The 21967-nt window shown below is 35.0% G+C and overlaps 1 pseudogene; it reads left to right on the top strand.

Annotated features, from left to right (window-relative positions):
- Positions 1–206: 206 nt before the first annotated feature.
- Positions 207–17730, top strand: LOC122074364 (annotated as a pseudogene).
- The last annotated feature ends 4237 nt before the right edge of the window (positions 17731–21967 follow it).

The following is a 21967-nucleotide window of genomic DNA, read 5'->3' as shown; positions in this document are numbered from 1 at the left end:
TAGATCAGTCTGATAACCTTTTGACAAGTACTTTGGAAAGCCTAGCTAATGAGACTGCCTTTGATCCTCTCACTCATATGTTTGTGACTAATGAAACCACCTCAAGGTCTTTTGTTTTTTACTCTCTTCTACAGTGCACCCCAGATATATTGCCTAATGACTGCTACATGTGCTTGAAAACTGCGATCTATTGTCTACAAGGTATTATGAAAGGGCATGAGTGGGGTAGCATGTTCCTGCCTAGTTGTGTTATGTGGTACAGCGTGAGTCCTTTCTATTTCACGGCGCCGGCGCCGGCGCCTCCGCCTCCGGCACTGCCTCCCCCGCCTCACTCGAACGTTCTAGCTCTCCCATCTCCTAGTAGTACTACAGCTACAAATAGCACCAACCATGGTAGTTTTGAAGATTTTATTTTTGAGTTTTGGTATTAGAGTTTATTTGGATATCTTGATAATTGTGTGAATGCCTAATATATAAGAGTCAAATTTGTTACTTTTTGCTAAATAATTTGAAAATTTAAGCAGGAAAACCAGGGGCTATGTCTATAAATCATAATATGTATCTTATTATTGTTGTTCCATTTGTAACTGGTGTGCTGTTTCTTGTGGGGCTGTCATTCTTTTTTCTGAGAAGGAAGTGAAAATATGCTTTGAAGCGGAAGGATGATGGTAATGTTTCAAACAAACAAATTCCTTTTTCATTTTACAAACTTACACTTCGTTTGAAGTTCTGTGACAGAAAATCTTATCTTTTCCTAAGAAATTATGATTGTTGAGATTGGTATTTTCCTTCTCTGGTGTTCTTTCAATTTGTTTTCTGTTTGGGAGAAGTTTCTTTCTCATGTGGCGTAGGGTTCATCCATAATCCTACCATCAATATTATTGCCACCACTAGACGAAGGTTGAAATTAACCCTCCCCCAGAATGATGCCTATCCCACTATCTTACTTCTATATTCTTAAACTAAGACATGGCTATCATCATATTCTAGTTTGGTCATCACTAGAACAAAGTAAAATACAATTGTGTGCCTTAAGCCAACATAAGTTAATTGACAGATATGGCTAAATTTGATTCATGTTTTGTTGCACATTTGTGGTGAAGATGGATTTGGAATTGCTTACAAGGTAATTTGTAATTATTACATCTCTCTAATATATTATATATATATTGTGTGTGCAAGGATTAAAGTATCGGTATCGGTCGCCGTATCGGTTGGCCAAAATTAAGATACGTATCGGAGGGTATCGTATCGTATCGAAGATACACTAAGATATGCTAAAGATACACACATAAATGGATAGAAAACATTTTTTTAAACACTTTTGCATAAAGAATTTGTTAAAAAAAGCTATTGATAACATGTATTATGCATAAACACTAAATTGAGGGTATCGTACTAAGAATTCAAGGTCTGTAGTTGTCCCATAAATGTAAAATCCTTGTTCCCAACCTTGATTTTCACTTTAGTTAAAGAGAAATATAGTTGACAGCAACTTTGGAACAAAAACCCTTCAAAAAATCATTTTTTTCTGAAAAATTACCCATATTGGCCATTATATGACCGTAGCACCGATACGTATCGATACTCACCGATACGTATCGATATATATATATATATATCGATACTCACCGATACGTGCTGATATATACCGATATGTACCGATCGATACATACCGATACTCACCGATACGTACCAATACATACTGAAACGTACATTTTACCTCAATTTTATATTTTTCATAGAGTCGTATTGAGGCATTTCGTATCGTATCGATGTGTATTAGTGGTGTATTGATGCATATCGGTATGTATTGTAGGATATATATCGATACGAAATGATTTAAAAAATTCAATGTATCGTATCGGTGTGTATCGTATCGGCTGACTAAATTTAAAATACGTATAGGAGGGTATCGTATCGATATCGGAGATACTTAAAGTCATGTGTGTGTGTGTGTGTCTACAATAGGTAAAGTGGTGAACTGAGAAGTTGTAATCTTCTTTTGCTGTCTGTTATCTTATTTTCAAAAGTTACTTAAGAGGAGAGAGAGAGAGAGAGAGAGAGAGAGAGAGAGAGAGAGAGAGGCAACAAGGGTTTTTGTACAATTTAAAAGTGATATTGTCATGAACTCGTATCATCTTATTTGAAATGATTGGATTTAGCCTCATAGAAAGAAATATATATTATCATAAATGCGCAAAAAAAGTAAAGTTACAACTTTTTCACCAACTATGGTTACATCAGGATTATCCCTTAATTTTTTTCTACTAAAAATCATATTTATTAAAATAAAAAATAGAGATACAAAATGTACTGGCTAAGAACCCACAACTTCAACAAAGAAAGGGAGACATCAGATTGATATCATATAATTAATAAACTTACTCTTCCCCATGATTAATAGTTGTAAAAGGAGCCTACAGTATAAAATTATGCCAACATTTATTTGTAGAAACCACATGATTCTAATTGTAGAATTGTTTGCTATGATATAGTTCAATTTGTGGTCAATTTAGTGGATTTTTTTGTGGCATCTTGTCTATCTATTTTAAACTGCTATGGAATGCTTCCAAATGGGCAAGAAATAGCTGTGAAAAGGCTGGCTAAATACTTTGGACAAGGTCATGATAGAGAGTTCAAGAATGAAGCACAATTCATGGCGAAGCTTCAACACAAAAACCTTGTTAGACTCTTGGGCTTTTGCATGGGAAAAGAAGAAAAGTTACTCATCTAAGAGTTTGTGCCTAATGCAAGCCTTGATCGCTTTCTATTTGGTTAGCTTGGTCTCTCTCTCTCTCCCTCTTACCTTAAAGATCTAAGTTAACATTCCCACTTTACCATTTGTATTTTGTTATATGAAAATTACAGATCTAGTTAGACACTCAAATTTGAACTAGGAAACACGTTACAAAATCATAGTTGGAATTGCACGAGGGCTCCTTTATCTTCATGAGGATTCTCAACTTAAGATTGTACACTGAGATCTAAAATCTGCTAATATATTGTTAGATAGTGATCTATACCCAAAGATTGCAGACTTTGGTATGGCAAGGCTCGTTGGAGGGGATCAAACACATTGCGACACAAGTAAAATCGCTGGAACATAGTATGTTTTGAAGCCCTTGCATGCTAGCATTCCATAGTTTTAGATGCTTTCTATATTTGAAAATTTTCACATAACAGATAGATTTGTTTGAATTAAATCTATCTGGACGCTTCAGCTCAGAACCACATGCTTCCTAAGCTGAAGGTCCCTTGCCAACTCTTGGTACCCCCTTGGGGTTATTATTATACTTGTAGTAGTCTCTTCTCTACGTCACCTATATGGACGCTTCAATTAATATGAATGATTTTATTAGTATGAGAATCATGTTGAGTCCTTAGAAATTTTTGAAGGACTATTACTCTTTGTTAGAGGTTGGTTATCCCTTAAAAAGGTAACCATTATTATATTTGTAATTTTTTTTTTCCAGCATGCCTGACTAGTCTCGCGTGGACCATATCATACCAGGATTGATGGGAATCATTCAATTTTCACCGAAGCAGTGAAGAGCACTAAACATCTTGTGTGAGTGGCCCCAAAGAGAACAGAGGAGTCGAACTCAGAACCACATGCTTCCTGAGCTGAAGGTCCCTTGCCAACTCTTGGTACCCCCTTGGGGTTATTATTATACTTGTAGTAGTCTCTTCTCTACGTCACCTTAATGCGCCATCAGCAGCAATTCTTTTCTTGTGTCATTTGGCCAAAATAAGAGAGACTGGGAAAAGTAAATGGAAGAAGAGGATCTAATTTAAGAACTTCCTAAGGGATCTTGGCAATTATAAGTAAGTCAATAACCCAGTAGGAAAGGGAAGCAGAAAGAGAGAAGTAAAGAAGGTCAACCAACTGTATATTTCAATTGAATTAATTAATGAAGTATGTTGTGAATTTTGATTAGGAGTAACTTGATAATCAATTAATTACCAGAGAACTCTACTTGTCTCTTCTATTTCCCACGCCCAAACACAGCTGGGCATGAAAAGACCCTACTGCTCCCCTGAACATTGGCTATTATACATACTAAACCGATTTAAAAACCAAACTATTATTCAAATCTCAAAAGAGAACGATCAGTTTCGAATCCAAAGCACATGGAACCCCCAATAATTTTGGATGAATTGGTTTTAATTTGATATATTGAAGTCGTTTAGTAAATGGTTCTATTCTAACTTCTACATTTTACACCTGAAATCGAATTAGAACATTAGAACCAAACCATTAATTGGGACCGAATGGATTGATAACGTTAGGTCTTACCCTTCTGAGCAATTAGTAGAGGTAAACAGTAAAAGCGACCCAATCCATCCATATATATAGGAACAGATAAGTAATTTCGCAAATTGTACAATTTAAAATATATTTCCTTTACCAGAAAAATATATAAATTTGGGGTTTTCCACCTGTATTTATAGTGGTTTTATTTTATTTTATTTTATTTTTTCGCAAAAGAATATGTAGGGATGGCAATGGGGCCACTAACCGATCCGGATCCTCTCCATAAAGTCCAAGGACCAGACAGTAATCCCACAGCTGGGAGGACCTGGGCACACGTCTCAAGGTCACCCCAGCTGTGAGATCACTCTATGATCCATGGGCTCTATGGAGGAATCCTATTTCAACCTGAAAGTAGCAAAAAAAAATTCCTGCAAATCGGGCAGTAAGAATTTTCCTGCTTCCTATAATAGTAGGCACTGAGAATCCCACTCTGATTAAAAAGGGTTTATTTTGGAAAATATTAAAGCCTAAGGGGCTATCTGTGAACCCATAGGGGAGAGGATCATTCCATTCCAATGCATACGATTACAAACAGTAAAAAAAAAATTTCTCATGATTACCCACCTTGTTCAACTTTAATCTTTTACGTATGGTATAAGGCTATAAGCTTTATTTAGTATGGTACTTCGAACACCGAACACCAAGGACTTAGTTAAGGCCATTTATGGCACAAAGAGAATTGGTTCAGCTCTTAAAGTATTCTTTATTTAATTTTTTTTTCTAGGGAATACAGAAAAAGAGATTTTTTTATTGCCATCCATAAGGTGTTAAAAAAAATTGTAAACTTACGTTTTTGCCTTTTTAGTATAACACAATTTTTTTTTTCTCTGAGGAGGATAAATCTGTAAATATAATCATTTTACTAAAAAAGTACATTAAATATTGCATTAAAATCTTTCAATTTTTTGAAAATTATTTTTTATCTTTTCATTAAATAACTTTTAATAATAAGATAAGAGGCAATTAAAAAGAGGTATCACATTCTAAACACATCTAAGACGTGTCATCTAGATACTCCTAAGAAGGAAAAAAATTAGGGAAGTTAATGCTGAGATTTGAAATGACAAAAAATATTCTTAACTTACATTTTTTACCTTTTAATATAACATATTTTTTTCCCAATGAATATAAAATCGGTCATTTTGCATAAATACTGCAAAATTTTGCATTTAATAATTTTCATCATGGTATGCTAGCTCAAGAATCCTTTTAATGTTCGGAATAATAATTTTTTGGTGGTCCAAAAAATGACTAATTTTAGTAAAAGTCTTACATTTTGTCCAAACGTGCAAGCCACTGTATAACCTCATTTTCATCATACAGTTTATTTAATGATTTCAGAGAGATGGCCAACGTCCCTTGCCATAGTAATTGTCCTCATCTCATCTCACAGTGACTTCAAAGTAAATGAAGAAGGGAGCTTACACTTAAACAACAATGGTCTTTCTTCCAGCAGGATGTGGTTACAGAAATGCGCCAGCAGCTCAAACAGTCAAGGCACAAAATCATGGAATATCCATTCGCAAAGGACACTTGACTATATTACAAATAATAAAGTTTTCTGAGTAGAACATAGGGGTCATGCTTAGACATGAGGGGTGCAGAATGACTCATGTGCTCCTTTTGGGGGCACACAACATGGCTTCTATGTCCCACCCTGAAAACACTTGCTCATATTATATATTTGGAAATCGACAAGTAGAATGGAAAATCACTAATGTTTTATTTGATATATTTAAGGTTTTCTTGTCCCTATTTGTTACTAGAATTGACAGAGTTACTAGGAGTATGCCCAAGTAAATGTTTGTTTTGGACTAATTTTTCTTTGTTAGAGATGTTATAGAAGAAGTTGTAGTGGTTTGGGGTTAGTAGGGATGTGGTCATTGATCATGTGTTGGTTTAGGTTCTCTTGGGTAGGCTAGGTGTTTGGCTGTTCCAGACTGCAATTGTCCTGTTTTATCTCTCGCTCTTCCTCCCAACTTGATTTGACTGTAGGGATAGGCCGCTGAGTGTATTGTGGAGCTCTCTCCATTTTTATTTTTTTTAGGGGGGTGAGGGGAGAATTATTGGCTTTGTTAAATATATTTTCAGGGAAAATGTTTTCTATTTGATAATGTGGTCTACATCAACGCTTTCATGTGTCTATCTCACTCGTCCACCTCTATGAAATAATATCTCTACCTTTATTGAAAGAGGAGAGAGAGAGAGAGAGAGAGAGAGAGAGAGAGAGAGAGAGAGAGAGGTTTAAGCCATAATCCCGAATAGAGAACACTTTTCCATATTTTGACTCCAAAAAAAAAAAAACCCTAGGAATGACAGCTATGTGGCTACTTCCATCGTCCTCAAATGCAATACAAACTACGAAGACCCAAACGTGGGCTCGTTTATACCGAGGGTTTGGTTTGTTGGTTCTCTTAGTGGTGAGCTTGAAGTTTTTTAATTATTTTTTTGCTAAAAGTCAACAAGCATATTAATAAAAGAAGGAAAATATAAAGTAACACGTCCATAAAAGTTCTTAGTGGTGAGCATGAAGTCTTGTAACTATTTTTTTGCTAAAAATCAACAAGTATATTAATAAAAGAAGGAAAATTATAAAGTACAATTACACGTTCAAAAAACCCTAGACAACAAGATAAAGAAACCCACAAAAGTGAGCCTAACACTTCCCACTTTTGGCATTGCCATTGCAGGAAGGAGACGTTACACAACCTAGAATTAGCTATAATTAAACTACATTTAATTCTCAATAATTATTTAGTGTCAAAAACTATTTGTAATCTATAGTTTCTTCTCTGTTGAGACATGAAGAAGAATTCAACAACCCTTCTACTGTTGTTGTTTTCTTCTTCTCTAAAATTGTTATAGCCGATTTGGACTATGCTCCTATTCACCACTACTACTTGGAAGACAGTAGTGGTAATTACACTGCAAACAGCATATATGAGCAAAACCTCAATCAGGTCCTCTCCAATCTCACATCAGAAGCTAAACACTCAAACTTCTACAACATAATTATAGGCGTCATGGATCAAGTAAATGGTCTCTACATGTGCAGAGGTGATGCCACTGCAGATATTTGTCAATCTTGCGTCACCACAGCAACTTTGGCAATCTTATCTTCATGCCCTATAGAGAAGGAGGCGATTATATGGTACGAAATGTGTACACTGAGGTATTCGAGTCAGTCCTTCTTCTATAATCTAGATTCAGATCTAGTAGCCTTTTGGTATAGTCTATACAATGTTTCCAATACAAATCAGTTTGATCAACTTGTGCTAAATTCTTTAGAAAGCTTGACTAATGAGACTGCCTTTGATCCTCTCAGTAGAATGTTTGTGACAAATGAAACCACCTTAGGGTCTTTAGCTTTATATTCTCTTCTACAGTGCATCCCAGATTATTGCAAAATGATTGCTACAAGTGCTTGAAAACTGCAATCTATTATCTTCAATTTTATAATGTGAATGGGTATGAATGGGTTAGAATATTCCTATCTAGTTGTATTATGTGGTACATTGTGAGTCTTTTTTATTTTATGGCACCGCCTCCCCTGCCTCTAACGCTGCCTCCTCCACCTCTTCAGTCCCCTTCTCCACTTCAGTCGGCCGTTCGAGCTCTCCCATCTCCAAGTCATACTACAGCTTCAAATAGCACCAACCATGGTAGGTTTGAAGATTATATTTTTTATTTTTGGTATTAGAGTTTATTTGGATATATATATATCTTATGTTGTCATTACCACAAATATATAGATTCAATTTTAACTTTTGAGTTATCTAAATTCAATCCAGTGTTATATATCTGATTGCAATGGTGACGTTAATTCAGTGGCGGATGTGAAGGATGTTGTTCCTATTAATAACAATAGATAGGATCTTACCATACAATCATTGAATCACAAAAAATTAGACTATAAGGGTCGACGCATACCGTTCACCATCGACTGTGAAGAATTTGCCGCCATTATATTCTTCTTGTATCTTTATTCCTGCAATCCCGATCACGAACACAATGGATCTTCTAGGTTTCTCCCACTAGCTCCCTTAATGCTCTCTTGGTGATGGAACCAATATTGAGAATGACGTTAGGGTAGGAGGAGGACCTAGAGTCCTATTATATAAAGTTTTGCACCCTCCCATCAAGGTGTGCAAATTAGGGTAGAACTCTATGCCCTAATTTGACGAGGAGTGGGTTTCCTATTTGGAATCCAATTCTATGAGATTAGTATCGATCAATAACCTAATTGATATATGGGACAATAATAGAGAATATTCTTACAGGATGTACTTTCTGAAAGGGTTGCAAAGTCAAATAGATCTGAGCAGTGGGATATTTCTCCATATTTTATTATTTCGGAAAAATTGCAGTGTCCTAGATATAGATTCAGTTGATTTGTGGATTTTATTTCTTTCTCCTACTGATAGGCATGCCGAATGTGGGGGTTTGAAATAATTTTGGCTATATATGTGCCGCCAAAGAATGCTTGGATGTTAATCATGCATCATAATTTTTCTGACTATTAAAAAAAAAAAAAAAAAAAAAAAAAAAAAAAAAAAAAACTGAGAGGTCTTCACTTTGATCTTGATAATCGTCTGAATGCCTAATTACAATCGAAATCATTACTTTTTGCCTTAATTTGAGAATTTATCATTCCATTTAAAATGTTTATGCAGGAAAACATGGGGCTATATCTACAAATCATACTATTTATCTTATTATTATTGTTCCAATAGCAACTAGTGTGTTGTTTCTTGTGGGGTTGTCATTCTATTTTCTAAGAAGAAACACAAATATGCTTTGAAGCGGAAGGATGATGGTAATGTTTCGAACAAACAAATTCGTTTTTTGTTTTACAAACTAACACTTTGTTTGAAGTTCTATGATAGAAAATCATATCTTTTGCTGTGGTAAATGGAGAAAAAGAGGCCAATATTAGATGAAAGGCAGCTAGGAAAATTTGACTGTTGAGATTGGTATTTTCCTTCTCCAGTGTCCTTTCAATTTGTTTTCGGTTTGGGGAAGTTTCCTTCTCCTTTGGAGAAAGGTTCATCCACAATAGTACCATCATCATTCTCATATTTGGTTATCACCATGGTTTTAAGTATCTCCGATACCGATACGATACCCTTCGATACTTATCTTAAATTTAGTCGGCCGATACGATACACACCAATACGATACATTGAATTTTTTAAATCATTTCGTATCGATATATATCCTACAATACATACCGATATGCATCAATACACCACTAATACACATCGATATGATACGACATGCCTCGATAAGACTATGAAAAATATAAAATTGAGGTAAAATGTACGTTTCGGTATGTATTGGTACGTATCGGTGAGTATCGGTATGTATCGATCGATACGTATCAGTATATATCAGCACGTATCGGTGAGTATCGATATATATATCGGTACGTATCAGTGAGTATCGATACGTATCGGCGCTACGGTCATATAATGGCCAATATGGGTAATTTTTCAGAAAAAAATGATTTTTTGAAGGGTTTTTGTTCCAAAGTTGCTGTCAGTCATATTTCTCTCTAACTAAAGTGGAAATCAAGGTTGGGAACAAGGATTTTACATTTATGGGACAACTACAAACCTTGAATTCTTAGTACGATACCCTCAATTTAGTGTTTATGCATAATAAATGTTATCAATAGCTTTTTTTAACAAATTCTTTATGCAAAAGTGTTTAAAAAAATGTTTCCTATCCATTTATGTGTGTATCTTTAGTGTATCTTAGTGTATCTCCGATACGATACGATACCCTCCGATACGTATCTTAATTTTGGCCGNCCCATCTTCTCCTTCCTAGGTTTTTAAGTTAGTGATGGTGATGGTGATGGTGATGGTGATGGTGATGATGAGGGATGGATTTCTAGACTAGGGAAATCCAGAGCAATAAACACATCTAAGGGGAACAGTAGTGCCGCGTTGATTTAGGGAATGATGGTGAGTAGTTGATATTGTGTGCTACAGCACAGGGGAAGACTCAGTACATGTTGAAGGGTCTGAGGCTTGGATTATGATTATTTCATCAAATGGAGACATGGTTTTGGAGATTCCTTTCTGCTGGAGTCTCGTCTGTTTTGCCAACTACATGTTAACTTTGCAGATTACTGGAAGAAACTGTTTTGCAATGACTCATTGGGTGTTCTTCTACTCTTTTAACATTTATATGCTTCATGTTCTTTTTTAGGATATCTCTGTTGAATCTCCATGTTAATGGCTTCTTTGCATCTTTATTGTTGATATCTAGTCTTCATGGATTGATGATTGAGACTCAAATTTTGAAAGTCCATATTGATGTGGAGATGAGATCTGGGCTCTGTTGCAGAATTCCTTTTCCCTGCCTCAATTGACTCTTATCTTAGATTCTATACAAAACTGAATATGATTGTAGATGTAGTTTTGTTGGCTTAATTTGGGTCAGTATAGCATAGTGGCTGCAACAGAATATGATCTTCACTTATCTTCATAGTATCTAATTACGAATGTGCATATCACCTCTACCAACTCTTGAATCATTTGTTTACTTCCTTAGGCCAATCCCATCTAATTCTGTCTTTCCTTCATTGGATCTAATTACCAATGTGCATATCCCTGTACCAACTCTAAAAGCATTTATTACTTCCTTAGACCAAGCCCATTTGATTATGTACAAGCTCAGGGGCTTCTGGTGGTTCTCTCTCGGACAAACATTAACAACATGAAACTGTTACTACTTACTAAAGGGTGTAATCAGTGCACAAGGCTCCCGCCACTATGGGGTCTGGGGAGGGTCATAAGGTATGCAGCCTTACCTGGAGAGGCTGTTTCACTTGAAACTGTTACTGAAGCTGCAAAATACAGGAAAGCTTTACCTTGTTAGATGAAGGATAAATGATGGGAGGAGTTCATGATGAATTTCCATTGGAACCTGAACTCCTCAATATTGAGTAGTGTGAAGGGTGAGGTTAATGGTGTAAACTTGCTAATAGGAACATGTTTTAAGTTCTGGTAGCGGGCATGGTATCAGCCTCTGCTAATACTGATCCGGATTGGCCCATATCTGTTGGGATTGGATGATTTTGCCTCTTTTTAAGAAAAAAAAGCAGTTTTTTTCATGTTTTGAACCTTGGTCTGTACCGTTACACCGATACGGGATCGGCCAGAAATCAGGCCGATACTGATCCAAGAGTGATACCTCAAATCACGTATGGAAACCAAAAAAGCTACTACTGATTTCATTGCTAGCATCTTAACATGTAATTTAAACATCTAGCTATTTTTTCTTACAAGAAATTAGCTAGATACTGACATTACACATAGAGAACCTACATTTTGCTACACTTCTTATGATAACTCCTGCTTTCATCAACATCAACATTTGTTAATGCTGTAGGATTTCTATTTCATTTTACCTTGCCATGTTTACGGAATCAACTGATGGATGGGAAGATATTGTGGGTGCTCGAGTAAGGTGACTGTCCAATTTGGCTTTGGAAATTAAGTAATATGTCCTTGTCTCAAATTTCTTGACTGACAAGGCCATTGATGTGGGTTCAGAAATAGGAAATAAGAGGCAACTGGAATATGAACTCACTTTGTTAGTGATGCAGATTCTTCACCAAACTAGGCTTGTTTTATTATGAATAAGCTTAGGGTTGGGTTGTATACGTGTTGGGCCTTCAGTCCATGTGGTTTTGAGTGTATTGGGCTACTTTTATGGGTCTAAACTAGGGGTTCTAAGGTTGCATACGGGATTCAGTGATTTGTTTCCTTTTTCTTTAGTTTCCTTTTTAGATGGGGTTATTTAGTTTATAATTTCAGTACCTAAATTAGTTTCTAATTTCTGTCTAGACTAGTTTCTATTTTCATTAGATTCTAATTTCTAGTTTTTAGTAACTTCTTGTAATCAATTTTTAGTAACTCAGATTTAGTAAGTCTGAGTTACTATTATTTGTAAACCCTCCCCATCATTATTATAAATAAAGGAGAGCTCTCATCATAGAGAGACAATTTTGACAATTAAAAAAAAGAAAAGCTTCATGTTGCTGCCGTTGGGTTTTCTCCATGGCTAAACCTTTGTGTTTGATCAAGGGTTAGGGATTGGTGTGTGATCCGATCGACACTCTGCGGCGAGAAGTCCGGGTGGAGAGCTCTCATCATGGAGAGACGATTTTGACAATTAAAAAAAAGAAATGCTTCATGCTGCTGCCGTTGGGTTTTCTCCATGGCTAAACCTTTGTGTTTGATCAAGGGTTAGGGATTGGTGTGTGATCCGATCGACACTCTGCGGCGAGAAGTCCGGGTGGAGAGCTCTCATCATGGAGAGACGATTTTGACAATTAAAAAAAAGAAATGCTTCATGCTGCTGCCGTTGGGTTTTCTCCATGGCTAAACCTTTGTGTTTGATCAAGGGTTAGGGATTGGTGTGTGATCCGATCGACACTCTGCGGCGAGAAGTCCGGGTGGGTCTTTTCTTTTCTGGTTCTCTTATTGGATTCTCTTCTCCAGCAGTTCAGAGGGAGGATCGATCCTATTTTGGGGTCAATCAGACCACTGGATCTGCTGAAGTAAGCTGTCAAGCAGTTCTGGCCGATTGTCAAATCTGCACAGATTTAGATTCTCTTTCTGTTCTGTGTTACTGTGACATTCTGGACTATTAGCATCTGTGATCTGAACCTACTGGAGGTGTTTTATTGTTATTAGAATTTCTGGGTTATTCCTAAGACTGCTGCTGATTTATTTCGCTTCTGGTTACTGTTCATTGAGATCGTCTATCAATTCTGGTTTGTGGACGAAGTCTGATTTTCTGCTCTAAGTTTGCTATTGGTTTTGGTTGTTCTTAGTTTAAAAGTTCCTGCAGTCTTGGGTCTGGTTTGGTTGTCCAAATCTAGTCCTACATTAGTTAGTAACTAGTGTGTCATGAGTTTATTTAGAAGGATGAATCTTAGTGATTAAGCATTCTGATGATTATGAAGTTTAAGTTTCTTTTTGATAGATGGTTAAAAAAGTTAGGCAAAAGGTTTTTTGTACGTACATTGTCATGCCTTTTCAACCATTGGATGGGGGAGAGAGGGGGAAGTGTAATAACATTTCTGCCCCCCACCACATCCAACAGTTGAAAGGTATGACCATGAACACGGCCGTCATGGTTTTAAGTATCTCCGATACCGATACGATACCCTCCGATACGTATCTTACATTTAGTCGGCCGATACGATACACACCGATACGATACATTGAATTTTTTAAATCATTTCGTATCGATATATATCCTACAATACATACCGATATGCATCAATACACCACTAATACACATCGATACGATACGACATGCCTCGATACGACTCTATGAAAAATATAAAATTGAGGTAAAATGTACGTTTCGGTATGTATTGGTACGTATCGGTGAGTATCGGTATGTATCGATCGGTACATATCGGTATATATCAGCACGTATCAGTGAGTATCGATATATATATCGGCACGTATCGGTGAGTATCGATACGTATCGGCGCTATAGTCATATAATGGCCAATATGGGTAATTTTTCAGAAAAAACGATTTTTTGAAGGGTTTTTGTTCCAAAATTGTTGTCAGCCATATTTCTCTCTAACTAAAGTGGAAATCAAGGTTGGGAACAAGGATTTTACATTTATGGGACCACTACAGACCTTGAATTCTTAGTACGATACCCTCAATTTAGTGTTTATGCATAATACATGTTATCAATAGCTTTTTTTAACAAATTCTTTATGCAAAAGTGTTTAAAAAAATGTTTCCTATCCATTTATGTGTGTATCTTTAGTGTATCTTAGTGTATCTCCGATACGATACGATACCCTCCGATACGTATCTTAATTTTGGCCGACCGATACGATGACCGATACCGATACTTTAATCCTTGGTTATCACTATAAGCTGACATAAGTTGAAAGATATGGCTAACTTTTTTTTTGGTAGAAAGATATCCATGGCCGAATTTGATTCATGTTTTATCATGCATGTGCATTGTTGTTAGGTTATGAATCTCTGGAATTTGACCTTTACACAATCAAAACTGCAATGAATAATTTCTCGACCAGTAATACTCTTGGTGAAGGTGGATTCGGAATTGTTTACAAGGTAACTTGTAATTACTACATCTCTTTACTTATTTATTTATTTTTTTTACAATAGCCTCTCATACTATCAATATTCTGTAAACAAATGGTCACTGATACATAATAATATTTTGACGAACAATTACTTACTATGTGCAACATGTTCTCACCAAAGTGGTGAACTAAAAAATTGTAACCTTCTTTTGCTCGACCTTTGTATTATTTTCAAAAATTATTTAAAAGAAAGAGAGAGAGAGAGAGAGAGAGAGAGAGAGAGGCATAAAGTGTTTTATATAATTTGAAAGTGACACTGTCACACTGGTATGAGCTAGCATCATCTTATTTGAAATGGCAGGATTCACCCTAATTGAAAGAAAAATATATATTATCATAAAAGGGCAAAAAAGTAAGATTACAATTTATTTTTCACCAACTATGATTACAAAAGGATTATCCCTTACTTAATTACCATTGATCTCGCATAATAAATAAACTTACTTTCCCTATGACTAATAGTTGTAAAGGAGGCCTACAGTATAAAATTATGTCAACATTTATTTGTAGAAACCACTTGATTCTTTTACTTGTAGAATTGTTTGTTATGATACAGATCCATTTGCGGTAAATGTAGTGGATTTTTTTTTTTTTTTTTTTTTGTCATCTTATCTATATGTTTTAAATTTTTAGGGAATGCTTTCAAATGGGCAAGAAATAGTTGTGAAAAGGCTCACTAAAAACTCTGGAAAAGGTCATGATAGAGACTTCAAGAATGAAGTGCATTCAGTAGCCAAGCTTCAACATAGACACCTTCTTGGACTCTTGGGCTTCTGCATGGATGAAGAAGAAAAGTTACTCATCTATGAGTTCGTGCCTAATGCAAGCCTTGATCGCTTCCTATTTGGTTAGCTTGGCCTCTCTCTCTCTCTCTCTCTCTCTCTCTCTCTCTCTCTCTCTCTCTCTCTCTCTCTCTCTCTCTCAATATAAGTATCTTAGAGAACTAATTTAACACAGCCCCTTTACCGTGCATGAAAATTGCAGATCCAGTTAAACGCCCAAATTTGAACTGAGAAATACGTTTCAAAATCATAGTTGGAATTGCACAAGGTTTCCTTTATCTTCATGAGGATTCTTAACTTAAAATTGTACATTGAGATCTAAAATCAGCTAATATCTTGTTAGATAGTGATTTATGCCCCAAAATTGCAGACTTTGGTACAGCAAGGCTCCTCGGAATGGAACAAACACATTGCGATACAAGTAAAATTGCTGGAACATAGTATGTTTTGAAGCCCTTGCATGCTAGCATTCCATAGTTTTAGATGCTTCTTTATTTGAAAATTTTCACATAACAGACTTGGTTGAACTAAGTATTTTCAATCGACAATTTTTTTTTTTTTTTGTGCTTAATCCACTTACCACTGATCTTATTTAGTATATAGTGATTTAAATATTTATTTTTTACTTGGGTTGCAGTGGTTACATGGCCCCTGAATATGTACTGAATGGATAGTATTCAGTAAAGTCAGATGTATATAGTTATGGGGTTATGCTTCTTGAGCTTGTAAGTGGTCAGCGGAATGGTGGCAGTGTTCATCAATTTGAATATACTCAAGACCTTTTGCGCAATGTAAGTATGATCATTGACCATTCAAATCTTTCCCTTCCTAATACTTTCAAGAAAAAAAAAATTATGCATAAGAATTGATTGCCCTAAAAGTTTGCAGTGATAGCATTTCTATCTCTCATTTAATTCAAGTTGTCCCTACCGCATTATAATGTTAAGTTTTCCTTTTAATGACAAAAGTAACTATGGTCATGACCATAGTTATCAATTCGGCCGAATAATTCGCGAATTATTCGGCCGAACCGAATTTTTCTGAATTTTATCAAAAATTCGGACCGAATCCGAATTAAAAATAAAATTCTTTAAAATTCGCGACTTTTTCCAGAATGAATATAAATCGCGAATAATTCGGACCGAATCCGAATTAAACCGAATTATTCGGTCCATTTAAACATTATTTAAAAAAAAAAACCAAAAATAAAAAATAAAAAAATAAAAAAACAAATTTTTTTTTTTAAAAACCCAAATAAGATTTTTTGACCGCTTTTTTGACCGAATCCTTAAATTAATCGTCCGAATTATTCCGAATAATTCTCCGTCCGAATAATTCCCGAATCCGAATTTGCTAACTATGGTCATGACTCATGAGGCATGGCTACTTTGCCATTTGGAATGGTGATTTGCAATTCTAACATTGGATAGTAGGGAATGGTTTAGATTAGTCATGTATAAAATTTCAAAACTAAATTCAATATTTTACCTTTTCTCATAAAAAGTCTAGATCATTTCGTACGTGAAGGCTTTACTCATGATTTCGTGATGACACTTCATATTTTTCTGCCATAAATATCCCTCTAAACACTTTTAATGGCAACATGAAGTGGCAGTTATGAAAACAAAATGATAGTAGTTGTCATCAAGAAACCGTACATGAAGCCTTCAAGTCGGGCAGGTTATTCAAGTTCCTTGTAATGGAATAACAGCCTTCTATGTATCTCTCATGATCCGTAAGCCCTCCTTAGTGGTCTCTAATTTTCAGGTTTTAGTTTTCTATTTGGAAAACCCTAGTGGACTAAAAACTGACATGTAAACAGAGACCTTGGGCTTTACATGTCCACAAATTTTCACCCTATCCGACTTTTCCATGTGGTAAAACAAGGATGTGATTGTCCAGAAAAAATAGACTTTTGATTTATACATTACATCTGAAACTTTGTTGTTACTCAAAGACATGGAATCTTAGAGGGTATTTCGAAAAAAACTATAACCTAGCAAGGTATATATGAATCCAATGGGGAAGTGAATTATTCTATTTCTTTGGCTATGAACTCAATTAGCAAGAAAGTTCCTGTAACCCAAGTAGCAAAAAAATTTCCATCAGGTTCATATAATCATAACTGTATCATTAATTTCCTCCAGGTATGGGAGCATTGGACTAATGGGACGCCTATGGATTTCGTGGACTTGAGTATGAGAGAAAGTTGCTCAAGCAGTGAAGTCATAAGAAGCATCCATATTGGGCTTTCATGCATTGGTGAAAATCCAGCTCTTCGACCCTCCATGGCATCGGTTGTCCTTGCTCTCCAGAGCGAGTCTGTAACTCTACCTATTCTATCTCCACCTGGATTTCTTGCAAAAGAAGTGGGCATGGACACGAGAAAATTTCTAGAGAAATTAATCAACTACATACCCTTCAATATGAATGATTTTATTAGTATGAGAATCATGTTGTGCCCTTAGAAAATTTTGAAGGACTATTATTCATCTTTCAAGAGGTTAACTCTTGCCACTACGGGCTTGGAGAGAACTATTGGTAAAACAGTAGTATTAAGTTTTTGTGAAACATTGATAAAAGTGTAGTGTGGGTTATTATTGCAAACCACAAGTAGCACCATATATACACACACATAAGTGAGCACAAAGAATTTTATTCTAGTACCAAAAGTTAACTCAAGCACATCAATCAGTAGCAACAACAGTATTGAAAATTTTGTATTGTATAAATCTGGCTAGCAATGAACAAAATAAGTGATACATATTTTGTTTATTTTTTGGCTAACAACGGATGTCCAAGCCTTTGGAGTGACTAGTTCCACAAGTCTATACTGATCCTACAATCGCATGGTCTGGGTCATACCGAGGTTTAATGAAAAACCATTTAAATTTCACTGAAAGCAATAAAGAGCACTAAACACCTCCATGTGAGTGATCCCAAAGAGGTAAGAGGAGTCGAACTCAGATCCGCACACTTCTTGAGACGAAGGTCCCTTGTCAACTCAATTACCCACTTGAGGTTAAAATAAGTGATACAGAACTACAGTTGCAATTTAAAATATCACATTAACAAAACCTCATCATAAGCCATCTCAAGGAAGACAAATGGTAAGTAGCAATCTTCACAAAGAAAATCGATAAAATTGCAAATATCTATGTATTGAAAAGAACACCAAAAACAAAGTAGCAATAATGAGAATAATAAAAGAAAAAATTACATGATTACCCACTTTTGGATTTCCTTTTATAAAATTATCCACCAAAAGTTTTAGTTAACAAAAATATCTAAAATTAGGTTTCCCTTTACAGAACTTCCCACTTAAAGTTTAAGTTAATAGAAATATCCAAAATTAAGTTTGGGTTTACAAAACTACCCACTCAATGTTTCAATTATAAAAAGTACATAATTATATGTAGAAGATAAATCACTATTTTGGATAATTTTGTAAACCCAAACCGGGTTTTGGGTATTTTTGTTATCTGAAACTTTCTGTGAGCAGTTTTGTAAACCCAGATCTAATTTTGGTCGTTAACTTAAACTTTAAGTGGATAGTTTTGTAAAGGCAAACCCAAAAGTGGATAATCATATAATTTTCCCTTAATAAAATCCCTTTTTTTTTTTTTTTTTTTTTTTTTGAAAAATGATCACATGATTAGATATCTGATTAGTAAAGTTCAGATGCACTTCTGAACCCCAATACAGTTCACATATAAGAAATGTTGCATAGGTCAGTATGAACTACTGTAAAAGAGCAGTATATGTTTTTGCGAACAATGGTTGGGTCAGATAGGAATACACCCAGTTTCATTTAAAAATATATTTGTACCTTTTTCACCCTTCAGCCATATGGATCCATTGATATAGTTTCAACCAAGAATTGAGATGAGCATCAGCCAATACTGATCAGATTTGATCAATTCAAGTCGATCCAATCCAATTCCTCAAATCATGCTTCACACCCTCAGCTTTCACCTTTTGGCTGATTTCTTTGGGACTGTATGTGAACATGGTTGCTCGCCTGCTTCATCCTTGTATTTCTGATCTCCATATTTACGCTTATGGGTATCGATTTACTTAATTACTTAACCTTATTTGATCCTAGTTTAAATTGGATGTTGAGTGTAACTTTTCTTACAAAAGGTGCCAATTGCAAATTGAAATCATTCATCGTAATCCAATTGAACCGTTTAAATTAGATTCAATATACCATCTATTAATTGGTTTGATTTTGGTATTATAAATAAAAATGTATTATATGAGTCAGTTTGATTTTGAATCGATAAAAAAAGGGCATACCCATTGCACAAGGCTTTCGCATGTGCAAGGTCCAGGGGACGAGAACTACACAGTCTTACCCTGAGAATGTCAAGTGGTTGTTTTGACTGTTTGACCACTAGATCGCAACACTTGTATCTTATCGATAAAAAACAATAATATTGAACCGATTATACATACCAAACCAATTTAAAACTGATTTGTCATTGCATTTTCTATATGCATTCTAGTGTTTTGTAGCGGAAATTACACTATAAAAAATTGTTTAATCTGTTTTATTTCGCAAGTCAATTTGATTCTAAATTCCATGGTTGAAGCCCAGCAATAGATTCATTCGCAATTAGCCCAAAATTAGTAACTCAAACTGACAACAAAATTGAAACTGAAACCCTTCACCATGCCCAAAAAAACGAAACAAAGGAAACTGACTACATTCAAACTTCGAAAGAGGACAATCTATCAGTTTCGATTCCAAAGCACATGGGACTTCCAATTTCGGATAAATTTGGTTTGGATTTTATATATTGGAACGATTTACCAAACGGTTCTATTATATTTTCTACCTTTTATACCTGAAACCGTTCTACCTTTTATACCTGAAACCGAATTAGAACATTAGAACCAAACAAATTAATTGGAACCGAACGAATTGACACCCTTAAATCTTACCCATCTAAGCGATTAGTAGATGTAAACAGTTCTCTTTTTCTTTCCTTTTTGTGGGGAAGTATCTATTAGTATTGGAAAGCTATAAGCCAAAAGCCCATAGCTAACAGCCCATTCGAAGTTTTCCCAAACAAAAACCAAGTCCATGGAGTGGAGGACCTAGACACAAAAACCCCTACTTACCTTAGAGGGTAATAGTATAGGAGTTTTCCTAATGTATATATAGTGGTTTAAAAAAAAAAAATTCCTAAAAGAATGCATAAAAATCTTTTATGGGAGGAAGTGAGCGGCAATGAACATTCAATGGCTGAGGTGGGATCTTCACTGCTGCTCACCACAGAGGATTTGGGTCCCAAAAGAATATGAAAGCCAGGATGGTAATAGGGCTGCTAAAACATGATACCATCACAGTTTAAAAAAATGGTATCAGTCTCGGCCAATATTGATACTAACATGGATCGACTGTATTGAGTTGAATCGGATGATTTTATCTTTCTTTTTTATTATACTTTTTTTATAGACAGATTTACCCTAGTTAATACAAGAATAGAAAGTAATTGCTAAAAGGCAGTGCCAATACCGATCCTGATATGTCTAACCTGATATCACTTATTGGAAAAAAATTTCCTATAAACCGGGAAGTGGAAATTTTCTTGCTGCTCGTAAGCGAAGGCGTCGTCGAAATAGAATCTCACTCCAATTAAAAGTGCTATTTTGAAAATATTAAAACTTAAGGGGTTATTTCGAACCCATAAAGGAGTGGATTATTCCATTTCAAAGCATGCGATTACACGAAGCAGAAAAAATTTCCATGATACTCACCCACTTCAAAATTTAATCTTTCGCGAATGGTATAAGATTTATGTGGTATGGTACTTTGAACACTCAGAGAATCTTTCTACCACCCAAAAAAAAAACAAAAAAAAAACAAAAACAAAAAAAACTAAAACAAAAAAAACTAAAAAAACAAAAACCAAGGACATTTATGGCACAAAGAGAACTGATCTGGTTCTTAAAATATTATTTATTTTATTTCTTAGAAGAATGTGATTTTCTTATTGGGTGCCAAAGGTGTTAAACAAATTTGTAACATACGGTTTTGCCATTTTAGCGTTACACACTTTTTTTCTCTTATGAAGGTATATATTATAATTTTACATAAAAAGTACATTAAATGTTGCATTAAAATCTTTCAATTTTTTGAAAATTCTTTTTTAACCTTACATTTAAATATAAGATAAGAGGCAATTAAAAAGAAGTGTCATATTCTAAACATATAAACAGAGGTGTCATTCACATTTCCTAGAAGAAAGGGAAAATTTTGAGAGAAATTAATGTTGATATTTGGAATGAAAAAAGAAAAAATCTCTACTTACATTTTTTACCTTTTAGTGTAACACATTTCTTAGAAGAATGTGATTTTCTTATTGGGTGCCAAAGGTGTTAAACAAATTTGTAACATACGGTTTTGCCATTTTAGCATTACACACTTTTTTTCTCTTATGAAGGTAAATATTATAATTTTACATAAAAGTACATTAAATGTTGCATTAAAATCTTTCAATTTTTTGAAAATTCTTTTTTAACCTTACATTTAAATATAAGATAAGAGGCAATTAAAAAGAAGTGTCATATTCTAAACATATAAACAGAGGTGTCATTCACACTCCCTAGAAGAAAGGGAAAATTTTGAGAGAAATTAATGTTGATATTTGGAATGAAAAAAGGAAAAATCTCTACTTACATTTTTGACCTTTTAGT

This window comes from Macadamia integrifolia, chromosome 3, assembly GCF_013358625.1.
Source record: "Macadamia integrifolia cultivar HAES 741 chromosome 3, SCU_Mint_v3, whole genome shotgun sequence".
NCBI classification, from domain to species: Eukaryota; Viridiplantae; Streptophyta; class Magnoliopsida; order Proteales; family Proteaceae; genus Macadamia; species Macadamia integrifolia.
This window is presented reverse-complemented; position numbering and strand designations above follow the sequence as displayed.